Genomic DNA, 14,400 nt, shown 5'->3' with positions numbered 1-14,400 from the left:
GGGGGTGGGGGGGGGGGGGGGTGGGGGGGGGGGGGGGTGGGGGGGGGGGGGGGTGGGGGGGGGGGGGGGTGGGGGGGGGGGGGGGTGGGGGGGGGGGGGGGTGGGGGGGGGGGGGGGTGGGGGGGGGGGGGGGTGGGGGGGGGGGGGGGTGGGGGGGGGGGGGGGTGGGGGGGGGGGGGGGTGGGGGGGGGGGGGGGTGGGGGGGGGGGGGGGTGGGGGGGGGGGGGGGTGGGGGGGGGGGGGGGTGGGGGGGGGGGGGGGTGGGGGGGGGGGGGGGTGGGGGGGGGGGGGGGTGGGGGGGGGGGGGGGTGGGGGGGGGGGGGGGTGGGGGGGGGGGGGGGTGGGGGGGGGGGGGGGTGGGGGGGGGGGGGGGTGGGGGGGGGGGGGGGTGGGGGGGGGGGGGGGTGGGGGGGGGGGGGGGTGGGGGGGGGGGGGGGTGGGGGGGGGGGGGGGTGGGGGGGGGGGGGGGTGGGGGGGGGGGGGGGTGGGGGGGGGGGGGGGTGGGGGGGGGGGGGGGTGGGGGGGGGGGGGGGTGGGGGGGGGGGGGGGTGGGGGGGGGGGGGGGTGGGGGGGGGGGGGGGTGGGGGGGGGGGGGGGTGGGGGGGGGGGGGGGTGGGGGGGGGGGGGGGTGGGGGGGGGGGGGGGTGGGGGGGGGGGGGGGTGGGGGGGGGGGGGGGTGGGGGGGGGGGGGGGTGGGGGGGGGGGGGGGTGGGGGGGGGGGGGGGTGGGGGGGGGGGGGGGTGGGGGGGGGGGGGGGTGGGGGGGGGGGGGGGTGGGGGGGGGGGGGGGTGGGGGGGGGGGGGGGTGGGGGGGGGGGGGGGTGGGGGGGGGGGGGGGTGGGGGGGGGGGGGGGTGGGGGGGGGGGGGGGTGGGGGGGGGGGGGGGTGGGGGGGGGGGGGGGTGGGGGGGGGGGGGGGTGGGGGGGGGGGGGGGTGGGGGGGGGGGGGGGTGGGGGGGGGGGGGGGTGGGGGGGGGGGGGGGTGGGGGGGGGGGGGGGTGGGGGGGGGGGGGGGTGGGGGGGGGGGGGGGTGGGGGGGGGGGGGGGTGGGGGGGGGGGGGGGTGGGGGGGGGGGGGGGTGGGGGGGGGGGGGGGTGGGGGGGGGGGGGGGTGGGGGGGGGGGGGGGTGGGGGGGGGGGGGGGTGGGGGGGGGGGGGGGTGGGGGGGGGGGGGGGTGGGGGGGGGGGGGGGTGGGGGGGGGGGGGGGTGGGGGGGGGGGGGGGTGGGGGGGGGGGGGGGTGGGGGGGGGGGGGGGTGGGGGGGGGGGGGGGTGGGGGGGGGGGGGGGTGGGGGGGGGGGGGGGTGGGGGGGGGGGGGGGTGGGGGGGGGGGGGGGTGGGGGGGGGGGGGGGTGGGGGGGGGGGGGGGTGGGGGGGGGGGGGGGTGGGGGGGGGGGGGGGTGGGGGGGGGGGGGGGTGGGGGGGGGGGGGGGTGGGGGGGGGGGGGGGTGGGGGGGGGGGGGGGTGGGGGGGGGGGGGGGTGGGGGGGGGGGGGGGTGGGGGGGGGGGGGGGTGGGGGGGGGGGGGGGTGGGGGGGGGGGGGGGTGGGGGGGGGGGGGGGTGGGGGGGGGGGGGGGTGGGGGGGGGGGGGGGTGGGGGGGGGGGGGGGTGGGGGGGGGGGGGGGTGGGGGGGGGGGGGGGTGGGGGGGGGGGGGGGTGGGGGGGGGGGGGGGTGGGGGGGGGGGGGGGTGGGGGGGGGGGGGGGTGGGGGGGGGGGGGGGTGGGGGGGGGGGGGGGTGGGGGGGGGGGGGGGTGGGGGGGGGGGGGGGTGGGGGGGGGGGGGGGTGGGGGGGGGGGGGGGTGGGGGGGGGGGGGGGTGGGGGGGGGGGGGGGTGGGGGGGGGGGGGGGTGGGGGGGGGGGGGGGTGGGGGGGGGGGGGGGTGGGGGGGGGGGGGGGTGGGGGGGGGGGGGGGTGGGGGGGGGGGGGGGTGGGGGGGGGGGGGGGTGGGGGGGGGGGGGGGTGGGGGGGGGGGGGGGTGGGGGGGGGGGGGGGTGGGGGGGGGGGGGGGTGGGGGGGGGGGGGGGTGGGGGGGGGGGGGGGTGGGGGGGGGGGGGGGTGGGGGGGGGGGGGGGTGGGGGGGGGGGGGGGTGGGGGGGGGGGGGGGTGGGGGGGGGGGGGGGTGGGGGGGGGGGGGGGTGGGGGGGGGGGGGGGTGGGGGGGGGGGGGGGTGGGGGGGGGGGGGGGTGGGGGGGGGGGGGGGTGGGGGGGGGGGGGGGTGGGGGGGGGGGGGGGTGGGGGGGGGGGGGGGTGGGGGGGGGGGGGGGTGGGGGGGGGGGGGGGTGGGGGGGGGGGGGGGTGGGGGGGGGGGGGGGTGGGGGGGGGGGGGGGTGGGGGGGGGGGGGGGTGGGGGGGGGGGGGGGTGGGGGGGGGGGGGGGTGGGGGGGGGGGGGGGTGGGGGGGGGGGGGGGTGGGGGGGGGGGGGGGTGGGGGGGGGGGGGGGTGGGGGGGGGGGGGGGTGGGGGGGGGGGGGGGTGGGGGGGGGGGGGGGTGGGGGGGGGGGGGGGTGGGGGGGGGGGGGGGTGGGGGGGGGGGGGGGTGGGGGGGGGGGGGGGTGGGGGGGGGGGGGGGTGGGGGGGGGGGGGGGTGGGGGGGGGGGGGGGTGGGGGGGGGGGGGGGTGGGGGGGGGGGGGGGTGGGGGGGGGGGGGGGTGGGGGGGGGGGGGGGTGGGGGGGGGGGGGGGTGGGGGGGGGGGGGGGTGGGGGGGGGGGGGGGTGGGGGGGGGGGGGGGTGGGGGGGGGGGGGGGTGGGGGGGGGGGGGGGTGGGGGGGGGGGGGGGTGGGGGGGGGGGGGGGTGGGGGGGGGGGGGGGTGGGGGGGGGGGGGGGTGGGGGGGGGGGGGGGTGGGGGGGGGGGGGGGTGGGGGGGGGGGGGGGTGGGGGGGGGGGGGGGTGGGGGGGGGGGGGGGTGGGGGGGGGGGGGGGTGGGGGGGGGGGGGGGTGGGGGGGGGGGGGGGTGGGGGGGGGGGGGGGTGGGGGGGGGGGGGGGTGGGGGGGGGGGGGGGTGGGGGGGGGGGGGGGTGGGGGGGGGGGGGGGTGGGGGGGGGGGGGGGTGGGGGGGGGGGGGGGTGGGGGGGGGGGGGGGTGGGGGGGGGGGGGGGTGGGGGGGGGGGGGGGTGGGGGGGGGGGGGGGTGGGGGGGGGGGGGGGTGGGGGGGGGGGGGGGTGGGGGGGGGGGGGGGTGGGGGGGGGGGGGGGTGGGGGGGGGGGGGGGTGGGGGGGGGGGGGGGTGGGGGGGGGGGGGGGTGGGGGGGGGGGGGGGTGGGGGGGGGGGGGGGTGGGGGGGGGGGGGGGTGGGGGGGGGGGGGGGTGGGGGGGGGGGGGGGTGGGGGGGGGGGGGGGTGGGGGGGGGGGGGGGTGGGGGGGGGGGGGGGTGGGGGGGGGGGGGGGTGGGGGGGGGGGGGGGTGGGGGGGGGGGGGGGTGGGGGGGGGGGGGGGTGGGGGGGGGGGGGGGTGGGGGGGGGGGGGGGTGGGGGGGGGGGGGGGTGGGGGGGGGGGGGGGTGGGGGGGGGGGGGGGTGGGGGGGGGGGGGGGTGGGGGGGGGGGGGGGTGGGGGGGGGGGGGGGTGGGGGGGGGGGGGGGTGGGGGGGGGGGGGGGTGGGGGGGGGGGGGGGTGGGGGGGGGGGGGGGTGGGGGGGGGGGGGGGTGGGGGGGGGGGGGGGTGGGGGGGGGGGGGGGTGGGGGGGGGGGGGGGTGGGGGGGGGGGGGGGTGGGGGGGGGGGGGGGTGGGGGGGGGGGGGGGTGGGGGGGGGGGGGGGTGGGGGGGGGGGGGGGTGGGGGGGGGGGGGGGTGGGGGGGGGGGGGGGTGGGGGGGGGGGGGGGTGGGGGGGGGGGGGGGTGGGGGGGGGGGGGGGTGGGGGGGGGGGGGGGTGGGGGGGGGGGGGGGTGGGGGGGGGGGGGGGTGGGGGGGGGGGGGGGTGGGGGGGGGGGGGGGTGGGGGGGGGGGGGGGTGGGGGGGGGGGGGGGTGGGGGGGGGGGGGGGTGGGGGGGGGGGGGGGTGGGGGGGGGGGGGGGTGGGGGGGGGGGGGGGTGGGGGGGGGGGGGGGTGGGGGGGGGGGGGGGTGGGGGGGGGGGGGGGTGGGGGGGGGGGGGGGTGGGGGGGGGGGGGGGTGGGGGGGGGGGGGGGTGGGGGGGGGGGGGGGTGGGGGGGGGGGGGGGTGGGGGGGGGGGGGGGTGGGGGGGGGGGGGGGTGGGGGGGGGGGGGGGTGGGGGGGGGGGGGGGTGGGGGGGGGGGGGGGTGGGGGGGGGGGGGGGTGGGGGGGGGGGGGGGTGGGGGGGGGGGGGGGTGGGGGGGGGGGGGGGTGGGGGGGGGGGGGGGTGGGGGGGGGGGGGGGTGGGGGGGGGGGGGGGTGGGGGGGGGGGGGGGTGGGGGGGGGGGGGGGTGGGGGGGGGGGGGGGTGGGGGGGGGGGGGGGTGGGGGGGGGGGGGGGTGGGGGGGGGGGGGGGTGGGGGGGGGGGGGGGTGGGGGGGGGGGGGGGTGGGGGGGGGGGGGGGTGGGGGGGGGGGGGGGTGGGGGGGGGGGGGGGTGGGGGGGGGGGGGGGTGGGGGGGGGGGGGGGTGGGGGGGGGGGGGGGTGGGGGGGGGGGGGGGTGGGGGGGGGGGGGGGTGGGGGGGGGGGGGGGTGGGGGGGGGGGGGGGTGGGGGGGGGGGGGGGTGGGGGGGGGGGGGGGTGGGGGGGGGGGGGGGTGGGGGGGGGGGGGGGTGGGGGGGGGGGGGGGTGGGGGGGGGGGGGGGTGGGGGGGGGGGGGGGTGGGGGGGGGGGGGGGTGGGGGGGGGGGGGGGTGGGGGGGGGGGGGGGTGGGGGGGGGGGGGGGTGGGGGGGGGGGGGGGTGGGGGGGGGGGGGGGTGGGGGGGGGGGGGGGTGGGGGGGGGGGGGGGTGGGGGGGGGGGGGGGTGGGGGGGGGGGGGGGTGGGGGGGGGGGGGGGTGGGGGGGGGGGGGGGTGGGGGGGGGGGGGGGTGGGGGGGGGGGGGGGTGGGGGGGGGGGGGGGTGGGGGGGGGGGGGGGTGGGGGGGGGGGGGGGTGGGGGGGGGGGGGGGTGGGGGGGGGGGGGGGTGGGGGGGGGGGGGGGTGGGGGGGGGGGGGGGTGGGGGGGGGGGGGGGTGGGGGGGGGGGGGGGTGGGGGGGGGGGGGGGTGGGGGGGGGGGGGGGTGGGGGGGGGGGGGGGTGGGGGGGGGGGGGGGTGGGGGGGGGGGGGGGTGGGGGGGGGGGGGGGTGGGGGGGGGGGGGGGTGGGGGGGGGGGGGGGTGGGGGGGGGGGGGGGTGGGGGGGGGGGGGGGTGGGGGGGGGGGGGGGTGGGGGGGGGGGGGGGTGGGGGGGGGGGGGGGTGGGGGGGGGGGGGGGTGGGGGGGGGGGGGGGTGGGGGGGGGGGGGGGTGGGGGGGGGGGGGGGTGGGGGGGGGGGGGGGTGGGGGGGGGGGGGGGTGGGGGGGGGGGGGGGTGGGGGGGGGGGGGGGTGGGGGGGGGGGGGGGTGGGGGGGGGGGGGGGTGGGGGGGGGGGGGGGTGGGGGGGGGGGGGGGTGGGGGGGGGGGGGGGTGGGGGGGGGGGGGGGTGGGGGGGGGGGGGGGTGGGGGGGGGGGGGGGTGGGGGGGGGGGGGGGTGGGGGGGGGGGGGGGTGGGGGGGGGGGGGGGTGGGGGGGGGGGGGGGTGGGGGGGGGGGGGGGTGGGGGGGGGGGGGGGTGGGGGGGGGGGGGGGTGGGGGGGGGGGGGGGTGGGGGGGGGGGGGGGTGGGGGGGGGGGGGGGTGGGGGGGGGGGGGGGTGGGGGGGGGGGGGGGTGGGGGGGGGGGGGGGTGGGGGGGGGGGGGGGTGGGGGGGGGGGGGGGTGGGGGGGGGGGGGGGTGGGGGGGGGGGGGGGTGGGGGGGGGGGGGGGTGGGGGGGGGGGGGGGTGGGGGGGGGGGGGGGTGGGGGGGGGGGGGGGTGGGGGGGGGGGGGGGTGGGGGGGGGGGGGGGTGGGGGGGGGGGGGGGTGGGGGGGGGGGGGGGTGGGGGGGGGGGGGGGTGGGGGGGGGGGGGGGTGGGGGGGGGGGGGGGTGGGGGGGGGGGGGGGTGGGGGGGGGGGGGGGTGGGGGGGGGGGGGGGTGGGGGGGGGGGGGGGTGGGGGGGGGGGGGGGTGGGGGGGGGGGGGGGTGGGGGGGGGGGGGGGTGGGGGGGGGGGGGGGTGGGGGGGGGGGGGGGTGGGGGGGGGGGGGGGTGGGGGGGGGGGGGGGTGGGGGGGGGGGGGGGTGGGGGGGGGGGGGGGTGGGGGGGGGGGGGGGTGGGGGGGGGGGGGGGTGGGGGGGGGGGGGGGTGGGGGGGGGGGGGGGTGGGGGGGGGGGGGGGTGGGGGGGGGGGGGGGTGGGGGGGGGGGGGGGTGGGGGGGGGGGGGGGTGGGGGGGGGGGGGGGTGGGGGGGGGGGGGGGTGGGGGGGGGGGGGGGTGGGGGGGGGGGGGGGTGGGGGGGGGGGGGGGTGGGGGGGGGGGGGGGTGGGGGGGGGGGGGGGTGGGGGGGGGGGGGGGTGGGGGGGGGGGGGGGTGGGGGGGGGGGGGGGTGGGGGGGGGGGGGGGTGGGGGGGGGGGGGGGTGGGGGGGGGGGGGGGTGGGGGGGGGGGGGGGTGGGGGGGGGGGGGGGTGGGGGGGGGGGGGGGTGGGGGGGGGGGGGGGTGGGGGGGGGGGGGGGTGGGGGGGGGGGGGGGTGGGGGGGGGGGGGGGTGGGGGGGGGGGGGGGTGGGGGGGGGGGGGGGTGGGGGGGGGGGGGGGTGGGGGGGGGGGGGGGTGGGGGGGGGGGGGGGTGGGGGGGGGGGGGGGTGGGGGGGGGGGGGGGTGGGGGGGGGGGGGGGTGGGGGGGGGGGGGGGTGGGGGGGGGGGGGGGTGGGGGGGGGGGGGGGTGGGGGGGGGGGGGGGTGGGGGGGGGGGGGGGTGGGGGGGGGGGGGGGTGGGGGGGGGGGGGGGTGGGGGGGGGGGGGGGTGGGGGGGGGGGGGGGTGGGGGGGGGGGGGGGTGGGGGGGGGGGGGGGTGGGGGGGGGGGGGGGTGGGGGGGGGGGGGGGTGGGGGGGGGGGGGGGTGGGGGGGGGGGGGGGTGGGGGGGGGGGGGGGTGGGGGGGGGGGGGGGTGGGGGGGGGGGGGGGTGGGGGGGGGGGGGGGTGGGGGGGGGGGGGGGTGGGGGGGGGGGGGGGTGGGGGGGGGGGGGGGTGGGGGGGGGGGGGGGTGGGGGGGGGGGGGGGTGGGGGGGGGGGGGGGTGGGGGGGGGGGGGGGTGGGGGGGGGGGGGGGTGGGGGGGGGGGGGGGTGGGGGGGGGGGGGGGTGGGGGGGGGGGGGGGTGGGGGGGGGGGGGGGTGGGGGGGGGGGGGGGTGGGGGGGGGGGGGGGTGGGGGGGGGGGGGGGTGGGGGGGGGGGGGGGTGGGGGGGGGGGGGGGTGGGGGGGGGGGGGGGTGGGGGGGGGGGGGGGTGGGGGGGGGGGGGGGTGGGGGGGGGGGGGGGTGGGGGGGGGGGGGGGTGGGGGGGGGGGGGGGTGGGGGGGGGGGGGGGTGGGGGGGGGGGGGGGTGGGGGGGGGGGGGGGTGGGGGGGGGGGGGGGTGGGGGGGGGGGGGGGTGGGGGGGGGGGGGGGTGGGGGGGGGGGGGGGTGGGGGGGGGGGGGGGTGGGGGGGGGGGGGGGTGGGGGGGGGGGGGGGTGGGGGGGGGGGGGGGTGGGGGGGGGGGGGGGTGGGGGGGGGGGGGGGTGGGGGGGGGGGGGGGTGGGGGGGGGGGGGGGTGGGGGGGGGGGGGGGTGGGGGGGGGGGGGGGTGGGGGGGGGGGGGGGTGGGGGGGGGGGGGGGTGGGGGGGGGGGGGGGTGGGGGGGGGGGGGGGTGGGGGGGGGGGGGGGTGGGGGGGGGGGGGGGTGGGGGGGGGGGGGGGTGGGGGGGGGGGGGGGTGGGGGGGGGGGGGGGTGGGGGGGGGGGGGGGTGGGGGGGGGGGGGGGTGGGGGGGGGGGGGGGTGGGGGGGGGGGGGGGTGGGGGGGGGGGGGGGTGGGGGGGGGGGGGGGTGGGGGGGGGGGGGGGTGGGGGGGGGGGGGGGTGGGGGGGGGGGGGGGTGGGGGGGGGGGGGGGTGGGGGGGGGGGGGGGTGGGGGGGGGGGGGGGTGGGGGGGGGGGGGGGTGGGGGGGGGGGGGGGTGGGGGGGGGGGGGGGTGGGGGGGGGGGGGGGTGGGGGGGGGGGGGGGTGGGGGGGGGGGGGGGTGGGGGGGGGGGGGGGTGGGGGGGGGGGGGGGTGGGGGGGGGGGGGGGTGGGGGGGGGGGGGGGTGGGGGGGGGGGGGGGTGGGGGGGGGGGGGGGTGGGGGGGGGGGGGGGTGGGGGGGGGGGGGGGTGGGGGGGGGGGGGGGTGGGGGGGGGGGGGGGTGGGGGGGGGGGGGGGTGGGGGGGGGGGGGGGTGGGGGGGGGGGGGGGTGGGGGGGGGGGGGGGTGGGGGGGGGGGGGGGTGGGGGGGGGGGGGGGTGGGGGGGGGGGGGGGTGGGGGGGGGGGGGGGTGGGGGGGGGGGGGGGTGGGGGGGGGGGGGGGTGGGGGGGGGGGGGGGTGGGGGGGGGGGGGGGTGGGGGGGGGGGGGGGTGGGGGGGGGGGGGGGTGGGGGGGGGGGGGGGTGGGGGGGGGGGGGGGTGGGGGGGGGGGGGGGTGGGGGGGGGGGGGGGTGGGGGGGGGGGGGGGTGGGGGGGGGGGGGGGTGGGGGGGGGGGGGGGTGGGGGGGGGGGGGGGTGGGGGGGGGGGGGGGTGGGGGGGGGGGGGGGTGGGGGGGGGGGGGGGTGGGGGGGGGGGGGGGTGGGGGGGGGGGGGGGTGGGGGGGGGGGGGGGTGGGGGGGGGGGGGGGTGGGGGGGGGGGGGGGTGGGGGGGGGGGGGGGTGGGGGGGGGGGGGGGTGGGGGGGGGGGGGGGTGGGGGGGGGGGGGGGTGGGGGGGGGGGGGGGTGGGGGGGGGGGGGGGTGGGGGGGGGGGGGGGTGGGGGGGGGGGGGGGTGGGGGGGGGGGGGGGTGGGGGGGGGGGGGGGTGGGGGGGGGGGGGGGTGGGGGGGGGGGGGGGTGGGGGGGGGGGGGGGTGGGGGGGGGGGGGGGTGGGGGGGGGGGGGGGTGGGGGGGGGGGGGGGTGGGGGGGGGGGGGGGTGGGGGGGGGGGGGGGTGGGGGGGGGGGGGGGTGGGGGGGGGGGGGGGTGGGGGGGGGGGGGGGTGGGGGGGGGGGGGGGTGGGGGGGGGGGGGGGTGGGGGGGGGGGGGGGTGGGGGGGGGGGGGGGTGGGGGGGGGGGGGGGTGGGGGGGGGGGGGGGTGGGGGGGGGGGGGGGTGGGGGGGGGGGGGGGTGGGGGGGGGGGGGGGTGGGGGGGGGGGGGGGTGGGGGGGGGGGGGGGTGGGGGGGGGGGGGGGTGGGGGGGGGGGGGGGTGGGGGGGGGGGGGGGTGGGGGGGGGGGGGGGTGGGGGGGGGGGGGGGTGGGGGGGGGGGGGGGTGGGGGGGGGGGGGGGTGGGGGGGGGGGGGGGTGGGGGGGGGGGGGGGTGGGGGGGGGGGGGGGTGGGGGGGGGGGGGGGTGGGGGGGGGGGGGGGTGGGGGGGGGGGGGGGTGGGGGGGGGGGGGGGTGGGGGGGGGGGGGGGTGGGGGGGGGGGGGGGTGGGGGGGGGGGGGGGTGGGGGGGGGGGGGGGTGGGGGGGGGGGGGGGTGGGGGGGGGGGGGGGTGGGGGGGGGGGGGGGTGGGGGGGGGGGGGGGTGGGGGGGGGGGGGGGTGGGGGGGGGGGGGGGTGGGGGGGGGGGGGGGTGGGGGGGGGGGGGGGTGGGGGGGGGGGGGGGTGGGGGGGGGGGGGGGTGGGGGGGGGGGGGGGTGGGGGGGGGGGGGGGTGGGGGGGGGGGGGGGTGGGGGGGGGGGGGGGTGGGGGGGGGGGGGGGTGGGGGGGGGGGGGGGTGGGGGGGGGGGGGGGTGGGGGGGGGGGGGGGTGGGGGGGGGGGGGGGTGGGGGGGGGGGGGGGTGGGGGGGGGGGGGGGTGGGGGGGGGGGGGGGTGGGGGGGGGGGGGGGTGGGGGGGGGGGGGGGTGGGGGGGGGGGGGGGTGGGGGGGGGGGGGGGTGGGGGGGGGGGGGGGTGGGGGGGGGGGGGGGTGGGGGGGGGGGGGGGTGGGGGGGGGGGGGGGTGGGGGGGGGGGGGGGTGGGGGGGGGGGGGGGTGGGGGGGGGGGGGGGTGGGGGGGGGGGGGGGTGGGGGGGGGGGGGGGTGGGGGGGGGGGGGGGTGGGGGGGGGGGGGGGTGGGGGGGGGGGGGGGTGGGGGGGGGGGGGGGTGGGGGGGGGGGGGGGTGGGGGGGGGGGGGGGTGGGGGGGGGGGGGGGTGGGGGGGGGGGGGGGTGGGGGGGGGGGGGGGTGGGGGGGGGGGGGGGTGGGGGGGGGGGGGGGTGGGGGGGGGGGGGGGTGGGGGGGGGGGGGGGTGGGGGGGGGGGGGGGTGGGGGGGGGGGGGGGTGGGGGGGGGGGGGGGTGGGGGGGGGGGGGGGTGGGGGGGGGGGGGGGTGGGGGGGGGGGGGGGTGGGGGGGGGGGGGGGTGGGGGGGGGGGGGGGTGGGGGGGGGGGGGGGTGGGGGGGGGGGGGGGTGGGGGGGGGGGGGGGTGGGGGGGGGGGGGGGTGGGGGGGGGGGGGGGTGGGGGGGGGGGGGGGTGGGGGGGGGGGGGGGTGGGGGGGGGGGGGGGTGGGGGGGGGGGGGGGTGGGGGGGGGGGGGGGTGGGGGGGGGGGGGGGTGGGGGGGGGGGGGGGTGGGGGGGGGGGGGGGTGGGGGGGGGGGGGGGTGGGGGGGGGGGGGGGTGGGGGGGGGGGGGGGTGGGGGGGGGGGGGGGTGGGGGGGGGGGGGGGTGGGGGGGGGGGGGGGTGGGGGGGGGGGGGGGTGGGGGGGGGGGGGGGTGGGGGGGGGGGGGGGTGGGGGGGGGGGGGGGTGGGGGGGGGGGGGGGTGGGGGGGGGGGGGGGTGGGGGGGGGGGGGGGTGGGGGGGGGGGGGGGTGGGGGGGGGGGGGGGTGGGGGGGGGGGGGGGTGGGGGGGGGGGGGGGTGGGGGGGGGGGGGGGTGGGGGGGGGGGGGGGTGGGGGGGGGGGGGGGTGGGGGGGGGGGGGGGTGGGGGGGGGGGGGGGTGGGGGGGGGGGGGGGTGGGGGGGGGGGGGGGTGGGGGGGGGGGGGGGTGGGGGGGGGGGGGGGTGGGGGGGGGGGGGGGTGGGGGGGGGGGGGGGTGGGGGGGGGGGGGGGTGGGGGGGGGGGGGGGTGGGGGGGGGGGGGGGTGGGGGGGGGGGGGGGTGGGGGGGGGGGGGGGTGGGGGGGGGGGGGGGTGGGGGGGGGGGGGGGTGGGGGGGGGGGGGGGTGGGGGGGGGGGGGGGTGGGGGGGGGGGGGGGTGGGGGGGGGGGGGGGTGGGGGGGGGGGGGGGTGGGGGGGGGGGGGGGTGGGGGGGGGGGGGGGTGGGGGGGGGGGGGGGTGGGGGGGGGGGGGGGTGGGGGGGGGGGGGGGTGGGGGGGGGGGGGGGTGGGGGGGGGGGGGGGTGGGGGGGGGGGGGGGTGGGGGGGGGGGGGGGTGGGGGGGGGGGGGGGTGGGGGGGGGGGGGGGTGGGGGGGGGGGGGGGTGGGGGGGGGGGGGGGTGGGGGGGGGGGGGGGTGGGGGGGGGGGGGGGTGGGGGGGGGGGGGGGTGGGGGGGGGGGGGGGTGGGGGGGGGGGGGGGTGGGGGGGGGGGGGGGTGGGGGGGGGGGGGGGTGGGGGGGGGGGGGGGTGGGGGGGGGGGGGGGTGGGGGGGGGGGGGGGTGGGGGGGGGGGGGGGTGGGGGGGGGGGGGGGTGGGGGGGGGGGGGGGTGGGGGGGGGGGGGGGTGGGGGGGGGGGGGGGTGGGGGGGGGGGGGGGTGGGGGGGGGGGGGGGTGGGGGGGGGGGGGGGTGGGGGGGGGGGGGGGTGGGGGGGGGGGGGGGTGGGGGGGGGGGGGGGTGGGGGGGGGGGGGGGTGGGGGGGGGGGGGGGTGGGGGGGGGGGGGGGTGGGGGGGGGGGGGGGTGGGGGGGGGGGGGGGTGGGGGGGGGGGGGGGTGGGGGGGGGGGGGGGTGGGGGGGGGGGGGGGTGGGGGGGGGGGGGGGTGGGGGGGGGGGGGGGTGGGGGGGGGGGGGGGTGGGGGGGGGGGGGGGTGGGGGGGGGGGGGGGTGGGGGGGGGGGGGGGTGGGGGGGGGGGGGGGTGGGGGGGGGGGGGGGTGGGGGGGGGGGGGGGTGGGGGGGGGGGGGGGTGGGGGGGGGGGGGGGTGGGGGGGGGGGGGGGTGGGGGGGGGGGGGGGTGGGGGGGGGGGGGGGTGGGGGGGGGGGGGGGTGGGGGGGGGGGGGGGTGGGGGGGGGGGGGGGTGGGGGGGGGGGGGGGTGGGGGGGGGGGGGGGTGGGGGGGGGGGGGGGTGGGGGGGGGGGGGGGTGGGGGGGGGGGGGGGTGGGGGGGGGGGGGGGTGGGGGGGGGGGGGGGTGGGGGGGGGGGGGGGTGGGGGGGGGGGGGGGTGGGGGGGGGGGGGGGTGGGGGGGGGGGGGGGTGGGGGGGGGGGGGGGTGGGGGGGGGGGGGGGTGGGGGGGGGGGGGGGTGGGGGGGGGGGGGGGTGGGGGGGGGGGGGGGTGGGGGGGGGGGGGGGTGGGGGGGGGGGGGGGTGGGGGGGGGGGGGGGTGGGGGGGGGGGGGGGTGGGGGGGGGGGGGGGTGGGGGGGGGGGGGGGTGGGGGGGGGGGGGGGTGGGGGGGGGGGGGGGTGGGGGGGGGGGGGGGTGGGGGGGGGGGGGGGTGGGGGGGGGGGGGGGTGGGGGGGGGGGGGGGTGGGGGGGGGGGGGGGTGGGGGGGGGGGGGGGTGGGGGGGGGGGGGGGTGGGGGGGGGGGGGGGTGGGGGGGGGGGGGGGTGGGGGGGGGGGGGGGTGGGGGGGGGGGGGGGTGGGGGGGGGGGGGGGTGGGGGGGGGGGGGGGTGGGGGGGGGGGGGGGTGGGGGGGGGGGGGGGTGGGGGGGGGGGGGGGTGGGGGGGGGGGGGGGTGGGGGGGGGGGGGGGTGGGGGGGGGGGGGGGTGGGGGGGGGGGGGGGTGGGGGGGGGGGGGGGTGGGGGGGGGGGGGGGTGGGGGGGGGGGGGGGTGGGGGGGGGGGGGGGTGGGGGGGGGGGGGGGTGGGGGGGGGGGGGGGTGGGGGGGGGGGGGGGTGGGGGGGGGGGGGGGTGGGGGGGGGGGGGGGTGGGGGGGGGGGGGGGTGGGGGGGGGGGGGGGTGGGGGGGGGGGGGGGTGGGGGGGGGGGGGGGTGGGGGGGGGGGGGGGTGGGGGGGGGGGGGGGTGGGGGGGGGGGGGGGTGGGGGGGGGGGGGGGTGGGGGGGGGGGGGGGTGGGGGGGGGGGGGGGTGGGGGGGGGGGGGGGTGGGGGGGGGGGGGGGTGGGGGGGGGGGGGGGTGGGGGGGGGGGGGGGTGGGGGGGGGGGGGGGTGGGGGGGGGGGGGGGTGGGGGGGGGGGGGGGTGGGGGGGGGGGGGGGTGGGGGGGGGGGGGGGTGGGGGGGGGGGGGGGTGGGGGGGGGGGGGGGTGGGGGGGGGGGGGGGTGGGGGGGGGGGGGGGTGGGGGGGGGGGGGGGTGGGGGGGGGGGGGGGTGGGGGGGGGGGGGGGTGGGGGGGGGGGGGGGTGGGGGGGGGGGGGGGTGGGGGGGGGGGGGGGTGGGGGGGGGGGGGGGTGGGGGGGGGGGGGGGTGGGGGGGGGGGGGGGTGGGGGGGGGGGGGGGTGGGGGGGGGGGGGGGTGGGGGGGGGGGGGGGTGGGGGGGGGGGGGGGTGGGGGGGGGGGGGGGTGGGGGGGGGGGGGGGTGGGGGGGGGGGGGGGTGGGGGGGGGGGGGGGTGGGGGGGGGGGGGGGTGGGGGGGGGGGGGGGTGGGGGGGGGGGGGGGTGGGGGGGGGGGGGGGTGGGGGGGGGGGGGGGTGGGGGGGGGGGGGGGTGGGGGGGGGGGGGGGTGGGGGGGGGGGGGGGTGGGGGGGGGGGGGGGTGGGGGGGGGGGGGGGTGGGGGGGGGGGGGGGTGGGGGGGGGGGGGGGTGGGGGGGGGGGGGGGTGGGGGGGGGGGGGGGTGGGGGGGGGGGGGGGTGGGGGGGGGGGGGGGTGGGGGGGGGGGGGGGTGGGGGGGGGGGGGGGTGGGGGGGGGGGGGGGTGGGGGGGGGGGGGGGTGGGGGGGGGGGGGGGTGGGGGGGGGGGGGGGTGGGGGGGGGGGGGGGTGGGGGGGGGGGGGGGTGGGGGGGGGGGGGGGTGGGGGGGGGGGGGGGTGGGGGGGGGGGGGGGTGGGGGGGGGGGGGGGTGGGGGGGGGGGGGGGTGGGGGGGGGGGGGGGTGGGGGGGGGGGGGGGTGGGGGGGGGGGGGGGTGGGGGGGGGGGGGGGTGGGGGGGGGGGGGGGTGGGGGGGGGGGGGGGTGGGGGGGGGGGGGGGTGGGGGGGGGGGGGGGTGGGGGGGGGG

Source organism: Sphaerodactylus townsendi, linkage group LG01, assembly GCF_021028975.2.
Source record: "Sphaerodactylus townsendi isolate TG3544 linkage group LG01, MPM_Stown_v2.3, whole genome shotgun sequence".
NCBI classification, from domain to species: Eukaryota; Metazoa; Chordata; class Lepidosauria; order Squamata; family Sphaerodactylidae; genus Sphaerodactylus; species Sphaerodactylus townsendi.
The sequence above is the reverse complement of the archived record's forward strand: the minus strand, read 5'-3'. Positions refer to the sequence as shown.